The 19,361-nt window shown below is 45.8% G+C and overlaps 1 protein-coding gene across 1 annotated transcript in view; it reads right to left on the bottom strand.

Annotated features, from left to right (window-relative positions):
- The window catches only part of GNA12 (G protein subunit alpha 12), a 75,065-nt gene that overhangs the window by 3,290 nt on the left and 52,414 nt on the right, over positions 1 to 19,361 (bottom strand). The window lies entirely within an intron of this gene.

The following is a 19,361-nucleotide window of genomic DNA, read 5'->3' as shown; positions in this document are numbered from 1 at the left end:
TTGATGTCTGGACTGGATCCTGGTGTGTTTAGAGGCTGTAATGAGAGGAGCATTGTATAGTTTACTTTGAAACAAACTGTTGGTAAGAATATTGGAGCAGCTTTAACATAAGCCTAAAACAGTGCAGCACTTCCTGTGGAATGCCTGTGGAAAAAAAAACAAAAAAAACAGACCAATGCACATTACTTGGAAAGCAATAAAGAAAGTTTACAGCAATAGGTTTGTACAATAAGTGCTCAAAATTCATACACTGAACATGAGCTGCTGCTAGAGCCAGCTCATGCTTTGTCTTAATGCACTGGGTCCTCTTTTATATGTAGAATACAAATTACATATCACTGGATAACAGCACAGTGGACTACATTTACTGGAAGCCAATGTATTTTTGTCTTAAAACTCATGGCAGAGAACAGAAGCGCATCCTACACATCAGTTGGCAATTTTCAAAGTAGCAATAGGTTTAAGCAACCTGGGACTTGTCTGGCTTAAATTTTCACTAAGGAGACAAGCTTAGCAGAAAGATACAGATTTTTTTTTATTTCCTCCAAAATATGGTCCCTCCTGAAGGATACAGTGGTTTTCAAAAATCTAACCAGGTCGTTTTTAAAATTGAAGTGGCTTTTTGTAAAAATGTATCAGACTATTGTTGAATTGGGTATGTAATATTAAGCCTCAAGATTTATTTATATGTATCTTTTAAAAATAAATTTCTTTGCAAGACCTCCAATAAATCATTTAAAAATCAATCAAAACAAATGTCATTTAAAGCCGACACACCTTCAGGAATACTTTATACTCCTTTAAGTAGTGAAACTTTTTCCATTTAGAAGGAAGCTTCAATTTTGCCCCAAAGGGAAACAGGAATCTTCTTCCTCAAACCCATTTGTCCTGAAGTACTCCACATCCTAGACTGAGAATCTAAATTAGCATCCACTCCTCGTTGCATCACTAGTCACCATCCTTGCACCTATAAAGGGGTCTGCAATCTCCCTTCAAAGCCCATCCATTGCACTCCTGGGGAGCAAAATGTATTCACTAGAGTGCTACCAGTAGACTGAACCAAGATTAAGATTGGTAGTTTGCCCTCACCAAATAGTTACATTCAGGATCAGATTTATCCTAGGAGTATAACCTATTATCTCCCACAAGAAAGATCTGCCTACTTATTTGTATGATCCCCATCACCACAGTGTGGGAGGGGATAGAACCAAATTCCTTTCCAGAACAAATGAAAAAGGGTACCATGTTTAGAAGTGTCACATGGAAGACTGGAGCACTCAATACTAGTTTACTACAACTCAGCACAAGCTTTCAGACTAAGAGCCCCTCAATGCCAACTGGCAGAGGGCCCACCATACTATAACTATCACACATTCCCCCAATACACTGTTATCGTAATTTCTATCTAAAAAGTGTCACATTAGATATCATAACTGGTGACACATGTGGTCCTGAAAATCATTTTGTGATGTATATACAGGTTGTGCACAAAGAGTTGTGTGTGTGCTGGAAATATGTTCTTAAAATGTGTTTGGGAGGCAGTGCATAAACCCACCTGCCCTAAACAAAGGAATGTGTATTTAGCTGTCTGACTGTCTTGATTACTGGCAGAGGACAATGAAAATATATTTATATATACCATAAACAAAGCTATCAAGCAGCAGTTTAGTGAGCACACCAGGGGGCAGAGTCTGCACCCCAGGAATCCTTCCTGGCTCGAGACAGAGACAATGGATTTTAGGTAATATAAGGGGAACAAAGGGAACAGCACCCTTTGATTCTGCGTAGGTGGATCCCCGGGCCTGGAGATGCTGGTAACTTGGTGTAAGGAAACTGCTTATGCAAAGATTACAATGTGCGAAGATTAGTCACTAGAAAGTGGGATTTATTTTGTTTTGTCTGTAACCATACCTGCCTCTCTCATTTAGTATCACAAATATCCCGTCTTTGTAAATAAACTTATTCTTGTTTTATTACAGAGCCATCTCAGGGCAGTATATGGAAGTCAAGCATGAGTCTTCAGCTATCCTAACAGGATGCTGTGTGCTCTGTCTCTTTGGAGACAGCAAACCTAACAATTTCTGAGTGTCCACTGAGGGGGACTGGACACTGCAGGGAGATCTCTGATGAACTTGAGAACTGGGATACCCTGATTGTTACCTCTACAACCCCCCTACTAGTTCTCCCCCCCACCCCACCCCGGTCAAACCAACAAAGACGAAGAACATGCCAAGAACCAAGAATATACCAACATGTCATCTGAAGATTCAAGTGGTGTATCTACAGGGGCGGCTCTATGTATTTTGCCGCCCCAAGCACGGCAGTCAGGCGGCTTTCGGCGGCATGCCTGCGGGAGGTCCGCCAGTCCTGCGGTTTTGGCATACTCGCCGCCGAATTACCGCGGGACCGGCGGACCTCCTGCAGGCGCGCCGCTGAAGGCTCCCTGACTGCCGCCCCCACAGCGACCGGCTTGCCGCCCCAGGCACGCGCTTGGTGCGCTGGTGCCGCCCCTGTGTATCTACATCTCAACAGCCCAACGCACGAATACAGCTACCTACTGAAGAAATAGGTCTCCAAAACCTAAAGGCAGTTCCTGATGTTTGTTGGTCAAACTTTTTCCATTCATTTATGTTAGAAAAGAGGACTACTGGTGCACCTCTTGGAAAAAAGCTTACAAAGCAGGAAAGCTTCTCACTGCTTCAATTGGTACAACTAGAGGAGCTTGGTTTGCCAGATGGATCAGCAAAGCCAGTGCTGACAAACTATGTGAAAATGCTGCAAAACACCAAGCCTCTGGACTGCAGCAATATGCAGCAAGTCTTATAAGCCAGTCACTGTCAAAGCCAATTTTAGAAGTACTTAATGAGGCTGTTAAGAATGCTAGACTCAACATAGTTTACACGAACAAACATGGCTGTTGCATCATACTTTCACTTAAGCAAGAGATGCCTCACACTACAAACAGGAGGCCAAAGTTAAGTGCATTGTCACTGGTTAACCCTGAAGTTGGACACTGGTTCCGAACAAGACCAGCAAATGCTCACTATCTTTCTGCAAGAAACTCAACTGACTGGTTAGAAGCATGCAGTGCAACAGTGAAAGACTCAACAGTTGAAACTGTAAAGAACTCTCTCACCACATTCAAAAAAATCTGCATACATGGCTGCTGAATGCCCCGATGCAAATGGGCATCAAGTATTAAGTCACTGCATACGTTATCTTGATGTCAGTGGTAGGCCAGGAGATGCATTTCTAGATGTTCAGGTTACAGTAGACACATCGGCTGCATCTGTGACAACCCCCATCTTAGAATTAAATGCTTGTAAACTGGACCCCAAACAGAAGGCACAAGCATTTGATGGAGCTTCAAACTTCTCTGAAAGACATGGTGGGATACAAGCTTTGCTCAGAGAAAAGTGTAAACCTAATCTCTCCTATACACACTGGAGAGTCCATTTTAATTTCAGTACCTGGAAAGATAAGCAATCAATTTGCAAACACCTAGAAGATAATAAGGTGATAAGAATAAATCGTGTCAAACCAACCTAGTAGCTTTCTTTGACAGGGTAACAAGCCTTGTGGGTAGCAGGGGGAGGCGGTAGAGGTGGTATATTTTGACTTTAGTAAGGCTTTTGATACTGTCTCGCATGACCTTCTCCTAAACCAGGGGTGGGCAAACTTTTTGGCCCGAGGGCCAAATCGGGGTTGCGCAACTGTATGGAGGGCCAGGTAGGGAAGGCTGTGCCTCCCCAAATGGCCTGGCCCCCACCCACTATCCCTCCCCCTCAGAATCCCCAACCCATCCAACAGCCCCTGCTCCTTGTCCCCTGACCGCCCGGGACACCCGCCCCCATCCAACCCCTCTGCTCCCTGTCCCCGACTGTCCCGACCCCTATCCACACCCCCACCCCTGGACAGCCCCCCCAGGACTCCCACCCCCATCTACCCGCCCTATGCTCCTCGTCCCCTGACCACTCCCCGGAACCCTCTGCCCCTAACTGGCCCCCGGGATCCCACCCCCTTATCCAACGCCCCCCCTGCTCCCTCTTCCCCGACTGCCCTCCCAACCCCTAGCCACATCCCCGCCCCCGGGACTCCCGCTCCCAACCCTCCCTGTTCCCCATCCCCTGACTGCCCCCTCCTCCCTGACTGCTCCCCAAGATCCCCCCGCTCCCCGTCCCCTTACCAGCAGCAGGAGCTCGCAGCCGTGACACCCAGCCAGAGCCAGCTGCGCTCCCCAGTGGGAGCGGCGGGCTGGAGCGCAGCCCACGTGGCTGTGGGGAAGGGGGGACAGCGGGGGAGGGGCCGGGGACTAGGCTCTCCGGCCGGGAGCTCAGGGGCCGGGCAGGACGGTCCCGCGGGCCGGATGTGGCCCCCGGGCCATAGTTTGCCCATGTCTGTCCTAAACCAGCTAGGGAAATACAACCTAGAGGGAGCCACGATGCGGCGAGTGCATAACTGGTTGGAAAACCATTCCCAGAGAGTAGTTATCAGTGGTTCACAGACAAGCTGGAAGGGCATATTGAATGGGTCCTGAAGGGCTTCGTCCTGTATCCAGTTCTGTTCATTAGCTTCATCAATGATTTAGATAATGGCACAGAGAGTACACTTATAAAGTTTGTGGACAATATCAAACTGGGAGGGGTTGCAAGTGCTTTGGAGGATAGGATTAAAATTCAAAATGATCTGGACAAACTGGAGAAATAGTCTGAAGTACCATATATACTCGATCATAAGCCGGTTCATTTATAAGCTGACCGCCCGCCCCACAAGATGGATAAGTTTTTATGGAAAATTTTTATAACCCATTCATAAGCCGACCCTATAATTCAGGGGTCAGCAAATAGGCTCCCAGGCCATTAGGATCAGCCGCTGGTGGTTCGAGATGGTTTGTTTACCTCAAGTGTCCGCAGGCACGGAGGTAAACCTAAGTAAACAAAGTGTCCCGGCGCGCCAGCTGCTTACCCTGACGGGCCGGGACAGCAACTGGTGGGGAAATTTTTTTGGGGGGAGAAGCTGGGGGTCAGGGGAGTAACCCCTGTGACCACCCCCCACATGACCCCACCCCTAGCCCAGGACCCCCACACTCTCCCCATCCCATCCCTTCCCACCTTATCTGGGGAGGGCCAGGGGAGGATGTCTCTGACCTGGCTGGAGTTGCTCCGGCAGGTTGGGCAGCGCAGCCGCAGCCTGCTCTGGAGGGCCAGACTGGGCGGCAAGGCCGCAGCCTGCTCTGGGGGGCGGGGCCGAGCGGCATGGCTGCAGCCTGCTCTGGGGGGCGGGGCCGAGCGGCATGGCCGCAGCCACAGCCTGCTCTGGGGGGCGGGGCCGAGCGGCACGGCTGCAGCCTGCCAGCCCCGGAGCTGCAGCTGCTTCGGAGGCTTGGGGGACAGCAGTGTGGCCAGAAGTGGAGAGATTCTGGCCCCGCCTCTTCTCTTCTGTCTCTGCTGGCTGTGGTGCCTCTCCTTGCTCCCTCTGTTGGGGGGAGGGGCTGTGTCCCACCTCTCCCTCTCTATACCTGTTCACAAGCCGACCCCCGTCTCTGGTGCTTCCCTTTTTTACTAAAAAAAATTCGGCTTATGAACGAGTATATATGGTAAATAGGATGAAATTCAATAAGGACAAAGACAAAGTACTCCATTTAGGAAGGAACAATCAGTTGCACGCATATAAAATGAGAAATGACTACCTAGGAAGGAGTACTGCAGAAAGGCCATCTGGGGGTCATAGTGGATCACAAGCTAAATATGAGTCAACAGTGTAACACTGTTGGAGGGGTCGGGGGGAGACAGAAAGCAAACATCATTTTGGGATGTATTAGCAGGAGTGTTGTAAGCAAGACATGAGAAGTAATTCTTCCATTCTACTCCATGCCGATATGGCCTCAACTGGAGTATTGTGTCCAGTTCTGGGCACTACATTTCAGAAAAAAATGTGAACAAATTGCAGAAAGCCCAGAGGGGGAGCAACAAAAATGATTAGAGGTCTAGAAAACATGACCAATGAGGAAAGATTGAAAAAAATGGGTTTGTTTAGTCTGGAGAAGAGAGGACAGAGGGAACATAAGTTTTCAAGTACATAAAAGGTTGTTACAAGGAGGAGGGAGAAAAATTGTTCTTGTTAACCTCTGAGGATAGGACAAGAAGCAATGGGCTTAAATTGCAGCAAACAGTTCAGGTCGGACATTAGAAAAAACTTCAACTGTTAGGGTAGTTAAGCACTGGATAAATTGCCAATGGAGGTTGTGGAATCTCTGTCTAACCTGCTCTTAAAAACTTCCTAATGACAATCACCTGTCAGGGATGGTCTAGAAGGTAATATTTAGTCCTGCCTTGAATCCCGGGGACTGAACTAGAAGACCTCAAGGTCCCTGTGACGGTACCTCCCATAAGGCTTTATGGAAATATGCTTAGAATACGTTTTATGCTACATATGCCATGTAGCATCTCAAAGGTTATGATCTACTAAATGTATTAATCCTATTTGTATGCATGTATCATTATTCGAAGTTATGAATGTTGGCTGTGTACTGGCTTGATTTCTAAATAACCTTAGTAGAGCATTTGGTCAGTTCCTGGAGAAAGGAATGTTGAAATTAAGTACCTAATCAAGAAACACTTAAACGACAATGGATCTTGGAATGCTCCAATCCACATAAGAAGTCTACTTGAGGACATTCAAGGTAGTATGTAAACAATGGATGCTACCTGTAAAAACAGTCGTGCATGAACATGTGACTTGCCCAGGTGACTCCTAAACTCCATCTTGGAGCTGGACTTTGCATAGGAAGGAGGAGGGGGTCTCCACCCACAAGAGAAAGTCTATTTAAACCCCTGGGAGACCCCTCCATTTTGTCTTCAGCTGGCTAAAGAGGGAGCCTCTCCACCCCCCCAGGATACTTGAAAGAAACTGGAACAAAGGACAGTAACTACAGGGGGTGTGAGTGATTGCTGGACCCAGACTAAAAGGAGATTAGTCTGTAAAAGGGAGCATTCTGGAACTGGTGAGGATCTTATCTGTATTCAGTTTGATTAGACATAGATTTGCGCATTTTATTTTATTTTGCTTGGTGACTTATTTTGTTCTGTTACTACTTGGAACCACTTAAATCCTACTTTCTGTATTTAATAAAATCACTTTTTACTCATTAATTAACTCAGAGTATGTATTAATACCTGGGGGAGCAAACAACTGTGCATCTCTCTCTATCAGTGTTATAGAGGGTGAACAATTTATGAGTTTACCCTGCATAAGCTTTATACAGGGTAAGACGGATTTATTTGGGTTTAGACCCCATTGGGAGTTGGGCATCTGAGTGCTAAAGACAAGCACACTTCTGTTAGCTGCTTTCAGGTAAACCTGCAGCTTTGGGGCAAGTAATTCAGACCCTGGGTCTGTGTTGGAGCAGACAGGAGTGTCTGGCTCAGCAAGATAGGGTGCTGGAGTCCTGAGCTTTCAGGGAAAGTAGGGATAGTAGTAGTCTTGGCACATCAGGTGGCAGCTCCCAACGCGGTTTCTGGGATCCAACCCGTCACAGTCCCTTCCACTCCTACGATTCTATGATCTACTCAACTACCAGTAGTACGAGTTGCAGAATTTTCAAGTGAGACATTTTAAAAGCCATACACTTAATGTCTTTTCAACAAGAGTCCAAAAAGACTGGAAAAAAAGGAAGATGCTCTGGGACTGATGTGCATATTAGTCCAACCTGGGAAAACCCGCTGGTTTTCTCATGAGTGATCCTTGGCTGTTGTCTTAACATTACTGCAACCAGTAATACTGGCTTTGGAAAGTATCTACCAAGATGGGACGATCTAAGTAGCGAGACTGGTAGGCTACTTTTGCTACCACATTTAGAGAAGACAGTCGCCATTCTCTCTCTTGTAAGTTCTACTCTTGAAACCACTTGGATTATTAAACAATGCCATCCAGGTATCAGCTAAACAATAGTAGATCTTCGTCCAGCAATAGAAGCTACACTTGGATCAATCAGAGATATCCATTGAAAACATACTGTAAGAAGCTAAGACTTCAGTCCAGAAGTTGGTTAATGAAGACTCTTATATTGAATCCTTTAGTGAAGAAGACAAACAATGTTTGTTAAGTTAGCTGGAGAAAGAGACAGACTTGAGTCTTACAAATTTACAATACCAACTTCTGGATTCTACTCAACTTCTATGTAGCTTTTACAGATGTCTGTCTTATAAAAACACAGACAGTTGAGTGAAGTGAGGCTCTACCAGCAATGGGGCTGCCAAGGGATCAGGACAAAATAGAGAATTTGAACACAAAGTGGAATGTCCTATGACGAATGAACAAAGATTTGACTGACTTCAACTTTTTTATTTTTTATGACTGCTAGTGGCTTGATCTGATCTTTGTGCTATGTGTCCTGGGATAAAAGAACTAGGAATTCATCTCTTGCTACTCCCAGTCACGACAGCTACAGGTGAGCGTTCGTTTTTGGTCATTGACTAGAATTGTGTGTTCCAAAAGAAGTCCCCTTCTGCCTGATCTTGTGAATGAACTAATGAGCATATCAATTCAAGGACTGGAAGTACAGGACACATGAGAAGTCACCAAAGATTAACGCACTGCATTCAACAAGCTCATTAACAGAGTTGTGCAAAATTACAACAAGAAATCAAGAAGGATGTAGATGTAATGCTTTATAGAATGCTTGAATAGCCAACTTTAATTCGTGTGATGATTTTAAAACATAGTTAAATCTAATAAAATGGTTGTGAAACATTTTTCAGTTTTTACTATGGTGCCATACAGCCCACCTTCACCCTCACAGTCTCATCCCTCGGCCCTCACCCCCCTCTGTAAATTTGAACACATCCCCTAATTTCAATTCTTGGGGAAAGTAATGCCTGCAAGGGAAAGTTTAGACTGGCAGAGTCTTGAAGAATTTGCTGGGAAGGCAGACAGGCTGATGTGTCAGGAAGCTGACACACAGCTTAGCAAGAGAGCTTCGCTGCTGCTAAGGCAGAGGAATAATACAGTGGCTCAGAATTCTGGGCATCTTGAGCAGGACGTCACACTAATGAATGGAGATAATGGAGCTCTGACTCGTCGTTTTCCATCTTCAAGTAAAATAGGAAGAGTTTGTTTCATAAGGGATCCAGCGCCTACACACTAAAATGCAAATAGTCACTACTTGTGATTCTGAAGGATTTATAGATGGATGGTAGGGAGACACTACTCTTTTCCAGGACACATTTTCCAAACAATTGCTAAAATAAGAGCTTCTTCCTTGCAGTCATGAATTTTCAGAAGGTGAGTGTAATATCCTGCATTTTCTGGCACTCTTAAAAAGACTGTCTTGTCAAGGCAGGATGGGTTTGTGAAGAAGAAATCTCACAGACTCCAAAAATAAAACTCTTCCTGTACAGCATTAGTCATATGGGGGAGTGGAAAGGGGGGGCCCCCCAAGAGGGAAAAGTCACTGAACTAAAAGTGTACCTTTCCCCATATCCCTTGTCCTTAACAATGTCTCTAGATGTGGTACAGACTGAAAGTGGGCTGTATCTGACAACTTGTTCTTTTCTTCAATTACTCTGTATGCACATCCTCCCACACTCAGAACAGGAAACAGCTGTGTGCATGTAAACTGCTGGAATACATAAGTAAAGTTTACCTGATTTATTGCTTGTGCCTCCCCATATTCCCTGCCTTACACTGATTATTTTGTTACGTGTATACTACAGTTTTAAAGTCAAAACAAGACTGAAGAATGGGGCAGCGTATTTAACAAAGCTTTCATCAGTGATTTAGTGGAAACAGAATAATCATTAGCCTTTTTTTTTTTTAAAAAACAGAGCTTTTCCAAAGCCCTATAATTAAGAAATGCAATTCATCGCTTTTTAAGGGGGTTCCAAGCAATGATTTTAAGAAAAACATTCTCTATGATAAATCCCAATAAGGATGGTGACTACACCAGAGGATTGAAGCAGATGCAAAGAGCATAGAAAGAAATGAACAAATCTAAAGAGTTCTGAATATTCTCCCCTAGAAAGGAATGGAAAGAAACTAAGTGCTTAGACAAACTACATGACCTCAAGGTAAGAACACCTCATAGCATTTAAAATGTCCACAAAAAGCTGAGGAAGGAGACAGTTTCTACCAGAATAACTTCTCATCAGTTTGCCAACAAAATAATTTTTTTTAAAAAGTGTTTTCTGCATAACACATAACAGGACCCAAATATAAATCTGAACTAACCCCATCAGTTTCACACACTGGCAATGTAAAGTTACTGCAACATAAAAATGGAGGCCGACAAATGGTCCAGTGTTTAGGGCACTAGCGAGCATGGGTACAATTCCCTGTTTTATCAGACTTCCTGTGCATTTTGGGCTGTATAAGTAGGGGCATTGCCAACAGATCTAGGGACATGATCATTCCCCTCTATTCGACATTGGTGAGGCCTCATCTGGAGTACTGTGTCCAGTTTTGGGCCCCACACGACAAGAAGGATGTGGAAAAATTGGAAAGAGTCCAGTGGGGGGCAATAAAAATGATTAGGGGGCTGGAGCACATGACTTATGAGGAGAGGCTGAGGGAACTGGGATTGTTTAGTCTGCAGAGAGAGAAGAATGAGGGGGGATTTGATACCTGCTTTCAACTACCTGAAAGGGGGTTCCAAAGAGGATGGATCTAGACTGTTCTCAGTGGTACCAGATGACAGAACAAGGAGTAATGGTCTCAAGTTGCAGTGGGGGAGGTTTAGGTTGGATATTAGGAAAAACTTTTGCACTAGGAGGGTGGTGAAGCACTGGAATGGCTTACCTAGGGAGGTGGTGGAATCTCCTTCCTTAGAGGTTTTTAAGGTCAGGCTTGACAAAGCCCTGGCTGGGATGATTTAGTTGGGAATTGGTCCTGCTTTGAGCAGGGGGTTGGACTAGATGACCTCCTGAGGTCCCTTCCAACCCTGATATTCTATGATAGGAAGTCAGTATGTCACTGAGTCTGTGCCTCAGTCTCCATCTGTAAAATGGAGACAACAGCACTCCCCTACATCACAGGAGTGTTGTGAGAATAAATGCATTAACATTTTGATGTGTTCAGATACTGTGGTAATTGGGGCCATATAAATACCTTATATAGAAAACTCAAAGCTGTATGTAACAGGTGCCAAAGTAGCTTTTAAGTCTGAAACAGCATCTATTGTACCAAGTTATCTGCTCATCCTATCTTGGAATTAAACTTCTCCTCCTACAGCTATTAGCAGCAATGAAATTTAAAATACAGACAGGAAGAAGTGTTCCAAATCATTTCATCAACAGTCTCAACTCCTATCAGGAAGAGCTATCCACTTCAGGAAAAGTCTCTTCCAACAATACCTCAATCCTGGGTTCTCTCTAGAGATATCTAAACACTTTAGGTTGTATTGGTATGAAAGAAGGTAAGCAAGGTCTCTGAAGGCAAGAGACCAGGTCAGGTATGTTGTGTGCAAAACAAAAAAGATCCAAATCTATACACAGTTAGATACATTTGGCTGTTACACTGACTGCACTGTTGGTCCACCTGGTCTGTAACAGATTCTAATGCAGTCCAACCTCCACATATTCTTGACTTTGCATACAGCTGAAGAAGCTAACAAACAATGGACTTCAGCTCTTTATAGCATTAAGGCTATGTTGGATGACCGCTCTAAACCATTAATCTATCCATTCTCTCAAATTCCATTTCACTGAGTGATAATATGCAACTTTAGAAAAAGCGTGTATGTCAGAGCCTCATTGAGTAACTGCTATGAAAAAAGCCAGAGAAGATGAATAGTTGAAGGAGGAAAGAGGGTCAGAGAGGAGTGTTGCAATAAAGAATATGCTCTGTACAATTTTCTTGGCTCCAAGAAAAATCCCACAAACCAGGGGAAGGACAGTAACGATTAGATTAAAAAGCGAGGCCATGCTAAGACAATTTACACTGAAGGCTGCAACCTTCAGAGGTCACTTTTTTAAAAAGAGTAGCTTCCTAAACATTCTAGAGCAGCGGCTCTCAACCTTTCCAGACTACTGTACCCCTTTCACGAGTCTGATTGGTCTTGCGTACTCTCAAGTTTCACCTCACTTAAAAAATACTTGCTTAGAAAATCAGACAAAAAAAAGCAAAAGTGACAAGCACACTATTATTGAAACATTGCTGACTTTCTTGTTTTTATCATACAATACTGTGACAGGTTGAACCCCCCTCCTGGGGTGCCACCTGATGTGCTGCAGTCCCACTGAGCCTGCCCTTTCCACTAGACTGGGTTTCCTCACCCTGTTCTTGCTATGCTAGACTCTCAAGCCTTCTCCAGCACACACAAAGGCAAGGCCACACCTAGCTGCAGGCACAGACTGAAATCAGCTGTGTGTGGGAGGACTTAGCTAGGGGAATAGCCCGCACTCAGATGCACACCTCCTTTGGGGTATAAACCCAAAATAATATTGTCTTGCACTGTATAGAAAGATCTGCACAGCGCAAGCTCATAAAAATTCACCTTCTCCCTCAAAGTGGAGAGAGCTATGCACAGCTTTCCCCCCCATTCCCCACCAGATATGAATTGCACACACTGGGTTTTGAAATAAAATTTACTTTTTGTAGTTGTTAAATTTATTTCTTATTTAAGTGATTATAAGGAATAGCAAACAGAACAAAGCAGATTACTGAGCAAATAAAACAAAACACGCAACCTAAGCTTAATTCACTAAAGCAACAGGATACAAAATGTAATTTCTCACCCTAAATGTTGTCTTAGGCAGGTTGCAGAGTTTCTGTAGCTTACGGTTCCAGTTATTTCTCTTTACAGACCGGACCTGTGTCTCTGCCTGGACTCAGCCCTTGCCTTTCCCCTCAGCTTTGTTCCTTTTTCTTCAGGTATTTTTAGCAATCTTCCTTCTTGGACGGGGAGGCAATGAAGAAGAGTCCTGATTGACTTACTTCCCAGCCTTAAATAGAATTTACATAAGGCGGGAAACTTGTTTTCCAGTATGACACCCCACCCCACCCCCTCTTAATGGAAAAACACTGAAAGCCCAGGATGGGGTCTAGTACCGGGTGACCTGATCACCTAACCCTGTAGTGTCAAAGCAGCAACACCTGTATCTTCCAAATCTTATTGTTCTTCCTAATGGCCCATTGAGGCTGATTGTCTACTGTCTGGTGGGTGTCTCCCAAATACACACACAGTTGTAATTGTTACATAGTCAATATTCCTAACCTCAGATACAGAAATGATACATGCATACAAATTGAATCAACACATTCAGTAGATCATAACCTTTCCAATGATACCTCACATGACCCATCTTGCATAAAACATATTAGTTATGCCATATTCATATCATAATATTTCTATGAAGAATATGGGGTGCAGTGTCACAATAATAAAATAAATCAATTGGAATATAAATATTGTACTTATATTTCAGTGCATAGTATATAGAGCAGTATAAAGTCATTGTCTGTATGAAATTTTAGTTTGTACTGACTTCACTAGTGCTTTTTATGTAACCTGTTGTAAAACAGGGCAAATATCTAGATGAGCTGATGTACCCCTGGAAGACCTCTGGGTATGTGTATCCCTGGCTAAGAACCATTGTTCTAGAGTTCCTAATATTTGGGTACATGAAACAGTCTGAAACAACTGCATATGGAAAAATAGACACTGAAATCATTAGCTTACATTCTACTCAAGGTTACACCTAACTGATACCATGGTATTGAACACCTTCAACAACTAATTTTGGGGGGGAAAAAAAAGATATATATATATATATATATAAAAATATTCTCCCTTTGCTTAACATTCTAGTTATGGGATCAAAATGGTTTCCCCTGAAAACAGATGAGGCCATACACAAAAGTTTTCCTGCATTGTTTCAGTAACACCAACTGTTCGTAAGGAAAAAGTGATCACGCACTTCTGACTCTTTAGTTAAAATAGGTGAAACATCTTCAATGTGTTTTTTACTCCAGAAATATTGCATTACGGATTTAGAATTAAGATCTTAACATTATTCATAGTAAATATTTAAATGCTGAACTCTTTTGTTCTACTTTAGCTGGCACTGTAATCGTGGCCTATGGAAGTAACAGCTAGTAGCCTCAGTGAATTAAAGTGCAACTCTAATGGGAATATAGTTTTATAGCAAGCCCTATGTTCCTTTTTCACCAACACATTTAGCATTAATCTGTGTTGCTCGAAAGCTGGTCTCTTTCACCAACAGAAGTTGGTCCAATAAAAGATGTTATCTCACCCACCTTCTCATGTGAAAATCACCACCACAAACATTTAGCTTTAGGCAGTTATGTTAATGCTTGTGCAGCTCAAGATTCTTTATCCATTACAATGCTGCTACAAATCAGAAAGTCCTGGTGAAGAAATATATGGAGGTAAGTCAAACTGTCCAAGTCCTGCCCCTGACTCCATTTCATTTATTAAAAATAAAAATCACAACTCAGTTTTTACTTGTTTTGCATTACTAGGCAACTCTTGGTCATAGGCGTGCACAGCACATTTAATTAGGGTGTGCACCCAGGGAATTTTTTTTTTTTTTTTTTAAAGGCGAACATCATACAGGTTGGGGTGTGGGAGGGGGTGCAGTGTGCAGGAAGGGGCTCAGAGCAAGGGATTGGGGGTGTATGAGGGGACTCAGGACAGGGAGTTGGGGTGCAGGAGGGGTGTGGCAGGGGGCTCAGGGCAGGGGGTTGGGGGGCAAGGTGCAGGCAGGGGGCTCAGGGCAGGGGGTTGGGGTGCAATAGGAGTGTGGGGTGCGGCAGGGGGCTCAGGACAGGGAATGGGGTGCAGTAGGGGTGCAGGCAGGGGGCTCAGGGCAGGGAGTTGGGGTGCAGGAGGGGTACAGGGTGCAGGCAGGGGGTTCACAGCAGGGGGTTGGGGGGTAGGAGGGGGCTCAGGGCAGGGGGTTGGGGTGCGAGATGCAGGTAGGGGGCTCAGGGCAGGGGGTTGGGGGGGCCAGGGCACAGGAGGGGGCTCGGGGCAGAGAGTTGGGGTGCAGGAGGGTAGGCTGTTTACAGGTGGGCCCCGGGCTGGGGATCTGGGCTCCCCTGTCCCAGCGGGAAGGCTTGGGGGCCGGGCAGAGAGGGCTGGGCTGGGCGCTTGGGGCCAGGCCAGGCAGAGGCAGCCGGGGCGGATTGCAGTGGGGCCAGGCTGCTCCCGGAGCTGGATTCAAGGCCGAGGGAGCCGGGCCGGAGCCCCCGAACAGCGCCGAGGAGCTGAGCTCGCAGCCGGGCAGTCCTGTGGGCTGGGCTTGTCCCCTGCTCCAGGCCCGCTGGCTCCCGGGCCCCACTTAAGATGGGCTGGGCTCAGGGGTGGCCTGACCCCCACAGGTGGTGCCCGGGCCCGCGGCCAGTGCTGGGAGCCGCAGGCGGGTTTGGGGCCCCTGGCGCTGGAGGGGGGCAGCTGCCTGGTGGGGGTTGTGGCTGCGGCAGCACCCCCGTGAGCCTAACGGGCCACCTTAAGCGGCTGTGTTGGTGCTGCTGGGTGGGAGGCTGCCAGCGTACATGGGGCTGTTAAAGCGGCCAGCCCTGGGGAAGGGGAGCCCGGCTCAACAGGGTGCAGGCAGGGAGGGGTGGCGGGGTGCAGGAGGGGTTCAGGCTCCAACCCCGCGCCGCTTACCTGCAGCGGCACGCTCCCTGCCTGCCAGGGCCCCACACCGCTCACCACGTCCCCGCGCAGCCCTGGGGGATGGGGGCGGCACAGGGCTCTGCACACTGCCCTTGCCACGCCTCCAGGTACCTCCCCCGAAGCTCCCATTGGCTGCAGTTCCCCGTTCCCAGCCAATGGGAGCTGCGGGGGGCGGTGCCTGGAGCAACCCTCCCTCCAGCCCCACGGACGTGGCACCGTGCTGGCCGCTTCTGAGAGGGCATTAGGGTGTGCCTGGGCACACCTGGCACACCCGTGCTCTTGGTTAATGCTGAAGTGTTGAACATAATGGCTTCTTAGACTAAGTCTTCCTTAACTCCTACTTTACCACATGAGAGTTATCACAAGCACTTGGATGACTCATCCCAGCCCTGCAAATTTCTTCTCTCTTTGCAATTCATATCCTCTAACAGCTTTGCCAACTGGAACCAAGTGAAGGAATAAGAGATGCTGTTCCCATTGTTCAGCAGCACGATGAGTCACTGCACATCTGGGAAATGCAGAAATGCAAAGAGCAGGCCTGAAATAAGCCACAAGTCCCACTGTTCAACAACACTTCCGGTTTTACAAGTTTGCTCTTTACAGATTTTGTGAAATGTAAATTTGTGCTGTTTTCCTGAACTGCAATGAGCTCAAAGGGTGATCTGCAGAAGAAAAGGAAGATGGGCCCAAGTGACCAAGCCTTTCTACTCCTTTATGATGTAATCAAGGAGTCCGGAAAAATCCCTCTCCATTCCCCCAGAAGTTTTTTTAAAATTTAAAACTAAAAATCCCAGGCCAGAGAAGACCAGAAGACTCTATGGTAACTGGACAAGTGAAATTACATCACAAGACACTGAAAGCTGAAGAATTTAGACGGAAAGTTTAAAAGAATTTAAAACAGTCATTTCACATTTTGTGAACACCTATTTAAAACCAATGCCAAATGAACACCCTTCCCCAAAGAATATTCCAGCAAAACCGTAACACTAGATTTACATCACTGAGAGCTCTAGAGTAGGAGGCAAGACGGAAAAAAAACTTGGCAAGACATCCCACAAACTTTTCAGGCCTTCTATATACAACAAACGTACAACCCATTTAAAAAAGATCCTTTGCACGTCACTTAACAGTCCCATAAAAGCTTCATACTAAAAAGATTTACTAGAGGAGAAAGATAAAATGTATTAACTTACCACTTGAAGCCTTGGCCAGAAATTCAAAGTAACGCTGGGTTGCTTAGATCAATTATAATGAAATATCAGAACTGTCTACACTATCTAAAAATATAGGCTCATTTCAACAGCTACTTTTGAAAGAAAGTCCTACTGAACTCTGCTCTGAACCAAGAGGACTCAAAACGGGACCCTCTGTTCTATATTTTCTGTTTTCCTTTGCTTGTCCCAAGGCCCCTTTGACACAAAATTAATTTAGCTCTTCCTGATAATTCTGTCTCTGTGAAGACTAGCTGCTAAATTTAGATGGGACAATTTAAGGTAGATCCCTCAGTCTTTGCCTGGCCCAGATAAAAAATTAAGCCATAGACATACTTTAAGGAAGATTATAACAGTGACAGACTCCCTCAAATCATAGCAAAATGTTCTCTTCATCATCAATTCTTCCTTGAGACAGGTTGGATGACAGGGAGAGATACACTCCTAGACCTCAGCAATCACTTAAAAGCTCAAGGTGGACTAGCAATACAGTGATCAAAATAGAATAGTGATGTTTATATCACATCTTCCATTCAGAGGGAACCTAGTGTTTTGTAAGGTATTAAGGGGAAAGGAAGGACAGAGTCAGCTAACACAGCCAGGACAAATGACGAAAACTAGTACACCTAAAAAACAAGTCACTCCAAGAAGTGCACAGATTTCTACACATATGTACCAAACTTCATATTTGGCTAAAACGAAGGTGGAAAGAAGCCGCTCTATTAGACTGTTTGGCCTAGTCTTCTTGGGATAATCTGTTACAAGCTGCACAGTATGTGAGGGCCCAACTTTGGGGAAAGGTTCCATTTGTCTACCGTTTAAGTTTGTTTAAAGAAATTCACTGAGAGAAAAAACAGGTATATATAAAAAAGCAGGTAACTGAAATACTAGCATTTCATGAGGTATGAATATTGAGAAGTCCATTCCACCATTCCCAGCAATCTCTCTAACTGTTGAAGCTATGAAGTTGGATGTTATAAGTGAGATGTGTTATAGAAGCAGGTATCCAACCTGGCCAGGTGGCCCACTCACTACACCACAGAGGAAACACGGGTTGGTAAACAACCATGGGTATGTCTACACAGGAATGTAAGCCTAAGGTTAGTGGGACTTGAGTCAGCTGACCTGTGTCAGGGAACCCTGGGCTTGAGCATCTAAACTGCATTTTAACCCTAGATTAAGGATTTTCTTTCCCATGCTCGAACCTAGGGCTCTTGTGTCCACACAACAATGGACAGACCCTTCAAAGTATCCCTATCCCAGAGTGCCTGGCATGCCCCATCCCCATGTCAACACTCAGCCAGTGGTGGGCAACCTGCGGCCCGTCAGGGCAATCGGCTGGAAGGCCACCAGACAGTTTGTTTACATTTGCACGGCCACTCGCAGCTCCCAGTGGCTGCAGTTCGCCATTCCTGGCCAACGGGAGCTGCGGGAAGTGGCGCAGGTCACAGGGACATGCTGGCCGCTGCTTCTCAGAGCTCTCATTGGCCAGGAACGGCGAACCGCGGCCACTGAGAGCTGCGGGCGGCCGTGCAGATGTAAACAAACTGTCTGGAGGCCTGCCAGGGATTACCCTGATGGGCCACAGGTTGCCCACGACTACTCTAGCCCTACAAGTGTGCCACACTATGGGAAAGCTCTGCTGCCAACCCTGTTACCTAACAGTGAAGGTGCTACCGAGGGGATTCAGGTGCCCATAAGGAGCACAAATACATAAACTACATAATTAGCTCCTTTGGTGGCTGTAGGTTGTGAAAGCTTTATACTGAACTACCATCTAATTTGAGAACTGGGATGTGCACCTCTAGGCTGAGTTACATTGGCAAGAAAATGTCCATGTGTACCTGTTCTGAGGTTAATTAGGACATCAGTCTCCAGGGCTGTCAAATTATTAAAATGAAACTTTGCGATTCTTAATTTTTAAAATGGGATGTTCAATGAAAGTGATTTTGCTCATTTGTTTTTATTCATTTTTGGCTGTTTGAAGTTTGACAGTTTCAGAGGAAAAACACACCCCACCCTCATTCACACACCCACACCCATCCTGGCTGAAGTGCAGCTCCAGGGGTTGGGGTGCAGTGTGCTCCAGCACCCCCCGGGATCCCTGCCCTTGCCACACCCCAGGAGACAGGGATATGGGATCCCCAGGAGGAACAAAGGACAGAGTGGAGTGGGATCAAGCAGCTGCCTTGCAAGGAGGGAGAGGGGCTGTGTGTTGGGGGTCATCCTCCCCAGGCCATGCTAAGTCAGAAGCTTTGCTGCTTCCCCTCCCTGCAGCACAGCCGCTTAGTCCCCGCTCTGCTCCCCCAGGGCTACCTATGCAGGGTGCACCAAAATCTGGCTCTGCTCTTGTGACCAGGAAGCGGCTTTCTTTGCAAAAAGCTTCTTCTAATCAGTCTCTTGCAGATCAGTGTTCAGATGGAAATGCGTTAATGCTGAACTGAGCTGCTGCCATTTGCAAAGGGGTGTGTGGCTTCTGTTTGCAAGAGACTGCACCACAGATTGTTGGCATA

This window comes from Terrapene carolina, unplaced genomic scaffold, assembly GCF_002925995.2.
Source record: "Terrapene carolina triunguis isolate 2854851 unplaced genomic scaffold, T_m_triunguis-2.0 Scaffold93, whole genome shotgun sequence".
In the NCBI taxonomy this organism is placed as follows: domain Eukaryota; kingdom Metazoa; phylum Chordata; order Testudines; family Emydidae; genus Terrapene; species Terrapene triunguis.
The sequence above is the reverse complement of the archived record's forward strand: the minus strand, read 5'-3'. Positions and strand labels throughout refer to the sequence as shown.